The sequence below is a fragment of the Bos javanicus genome, chromosome 3 (genome assembly GCF_032452875.1).
Source record: "Bos javanicus breed banteng chromosome 3, ARS-OSU_banteng_1.0, whole genome shotgun sequence".
NCBI lineage: Eukaryota > Metazoa > Chordata > Mammalia > Artiodactyla > Bovidae > Bos > Bos javanicus.
The window spans coordinates 102,265,518-102,268,809 of NC_083870.1; the positions used below are offsets into that span (position 1 = coordinate 102,265,518).

Here is a 3,292-nt window from a genome sequence, read left to right on the forward strand (position 1 = left end):
GACAGTAAAGATGGACCAGGTCCTATGACTGTCCTTTCCCTATCCTTCCTTGGGTGGCTCACAGGCAACTTGAACCCAGTTCACCCAACCTAGCTCATCCTCTCCCCACTCCAAACCTGCAGCATCTCCAGCATTTCTGTCCCTGGAATGGGCACTGGCTTCTTCCTATTATACCAATAGAAACCAGAGACCCCTCCTTATCCCTCACCCCCAAGTCCAATGCATCACCAAGTCCTACCAAAGTGACCTTCTATATTTTTCTCAAATCTGTGCACCTCTCCCCACCCCATCATCACCTTCCTGAGCCAAGCCCCCTCATTCCTGGCCTGGCCTATTCCTCATCAATTTCCTTTCTTCCCCTCTCCCCTCCCTCCAGTCCTTTCTCCATACTAATCTAGGTTGGCGTTTTCAAAATGCACACGCCACCAGTCGCTCCTGCTCACAGTTACAATTCTGATTTAAAGACTTCAGTCCTGTCATTGCCCTCAGGATAAAGATCAAAACAAGGCCCTGTAGACCCTGACCCTCCTTATGCATCTACCTTCATCTTTGGCCACTTTCTCCCTCACTCTGAGCCCCAGGCTCCTGGTCTTTCTCTGTATTATTTCATTTGCTTGAATCGCTCTTCCTCTTCTGTTGCTCACTGTTGCCTAATCATCCCACTCTGACTCTTAAACATCACTTCCTCAGGAAAGTCCTCTGTAACTCTCAGACAAGGCCAGGCCTCACTGGTGTAGACTCTGGTAAAGAGATCTTTCACTTTTGCACCCTTTATCGTAGACTCTAATTATATGCATTTGAGTCACCAGTTCCACTTGTTTCCACCCAACCTGTAAGCTCCAGGAGGCCAGAGACTGAAGAGTTCATGGTGCCCAGCACAGGTGCCCAGAGCAAGTGTGAAATAAATATTTGTGGGATAAATGAATTGAACTGTGGCCAGCCCTAACTGCCTGCTGAACAATTTAGGCCATATCCTATTGGCTGTGGAAGACTATTGGAAGGAATCAGGGTTTTAGGACTTTGGGAAGATTAATGGATTGGAGGGGAGGAGAAAGTGGAGGACATGTAGAATCGAAAATTAAGCAGAAACTTCAGAAGGTACAAAGGAAGTATAATTAGCCCATCTTCCAGATTGAGAAAACCAAGGGTCAAAGAGGTTAAGTAACTTGCTTGAAGTCACATACCTAGTGAGTTGGCAGAGTCAGCTCCTCCTCCCAGGTCCCAGAGTCCAAGCACTTCATCACAAGCTAACCTGACTCTGACCCACATGGCACAGATAGAGAGCTTGTCAATAGTTGCCCATATATGGGTGAGGGGCAGACCTGGTGCCTGGGTAATGTGGATGCCCAACCCCTATCAGAGGGCCTGACCTATCATAAGCTTTCAGGTGGTACTTTTTGAATGGATGGATGGGGCCATTTAACAGAAATAGCAGAAGCAGGAGAAGTAGCAAAGCTTTGCACCCAACTCATTGTCCTGGGAGCCGCTGCCAAGCAGTCTTTTTCCCACTGAGAAAGAGAAGCGCCTTGAACACAAGGGCCATATTCGCATTGCTCAGGGATATCACCCTGTAGCCCAAGTTCCAGGATAGAGTGTCCTCAGTTTACTCATCTGACCAGAAGGCATGATATCCAACCCATGAGGTGGCTCCGCTTCATTACAATCATCATTGTCATTATTATTTGATAGCCAAAGAGTGACAGCTTTGAAGACAATAAGTCTAGAGTTTATAGCTTGGAGGGATGTGGAGAGTGAGAACAAGAGTGTGATCACATTCCCTCTTCTTCTGACTGACCCCAGAAGACCAAAGCCGTGAGCAGGGACTTCTCTAGAGAGGCAGGAAACCTGGCCTGGGCAACTGAGGGAAATGGTCACAAGTCACACCCTTGCCTGGCCCTGAGGAGGTTGTGCAGGACAACTGGTGACCAGGGGAAGGGCCAAAGGTAACCTAGGGTGGATTTGCATAGGCAAAGAAAAGCTGGTTCCTCCTCTTTTCTAGCTTTCCAATGACTTCCTGGGTCTGCGGGTGAACTCTTAAAGTGGCTGTGGGTGGGGCCAAGTGTCACAGAATAGCCTTTGCACTACAGTCCACTCCCTGAGAGTACCCAGAGAAGACCCCAGTCCTTCCTGTGACCAGGTCCTATGAAGGGTGAACGTCCCTGTCCATCTGACCATGGGTTTTCCTCCTGTGAGAGCATTCCTTGAGGCTCTCGAAGTTTGATTCCATTCCTGTGGCATGTCAAAAACTACCTCGTCTTGCATCTGCATCCATCCAACATCAAACCTTCAGACACCAGCAGCCGCATGGCCGTGCCTCCTGCCTGTCTGTCTGCTCCCCACCCCCCACCACCAGCCCCACTTGACTGAAAGATCTCTTGAGCTGACCTGGCTCCTGATTCCAAGGCCTCAGTGTTATCCATTTCCCTTCAACTCAATTCCACCAACACTTCCTGCAAGCCGAGCTGGGCACAGAGGGGTCAATGAAACACATCCAACCCCTCAGGGAACTGGCCAACCTACAGTTGACAGACATAAGCAAATATGTCTAGAGTGGGTTTATAAGGACACTGGTAGCACAAAACACAAAAGAGGAAGCAATTTGTTCATTCTGGAGTGGAGTGGGGGCCATGTCAGGCAAAGCTACAGAGAAGTGACACTGAAGCAGGGTCCCAAAGGGTTTGTAGAATTTCACCTGGGGAGCAGGAGGCAAGGTGTTCGGCAGGCGCCCGCCTGAGCAAGGGCACGGAGGCGTGCCCGCACATGCTGTGTTTGCTGTGCCCAGAGCTTCTGGTCCAAGTTAGTGATGTAACAACAAGCCCAGATGCCTGGAGCCCAGGCTGAGCGGCACCAGGATAGGGAAGGCCCATCCTGGCCTCGTGGCCAGGGCGAGGTCGGGGAGCATGTGCTGATCCAAGCTGACTCCCCTTCAGGGGAAAGGTTGAGGCCATTCACACAGACAATGAAGGAATTGGACCCTGTCCCAGTTCTGTGTTCATTTTTTATCTTTTATAGAATTGGGCATCTGGAGAGTCAAAAATAGACCTTTGCCCATTGGGACAGGAAGCCTGGAGACCAAGGGATCCAGGGGAAGGGTTGGGAGAAGAGTGAGGTAGGAACTGGATTGAGGGTCATCCAGAAAGGAACAGGACGGGAGGGAAGAGCGGCAGGTGGTCTGGGCCCTGCACTACCTGTTCTGGAGAGCCACACATGTCCTGCCCTGCCTTCCCCGGGCCAGATCCTCACCTCATTCTCTGCTCTCTCCACAGCTCTGGAGGCCTGTACTCTGAAAGGT

At 50.5% G+C, this 3,292-nt stretch overlaps 1 protein-coding gene across 1 annotated transcript in view; it reads right to left on the reverse strand.

Annotated features, from left to right (window-relative positions):
- Positions 1-3,272, reverse strand: part of LOC133244688 (Krueppel-like factor 17) — a 103,252-nt gene extending 99,980 nt beyond the window's left edge. Inside the window, exon 1 of the mRNA XM_061412206.1 lies at positions 1,185-3,272. The gene's annotated coding sequence lies outside the window, so the exon portion shown is untranslated. The remainder of the gene's footprint in view (positions 1-1,184) is intronic.
- Positions 3,273-3,292: the final 20 nt, after the last annotated feature.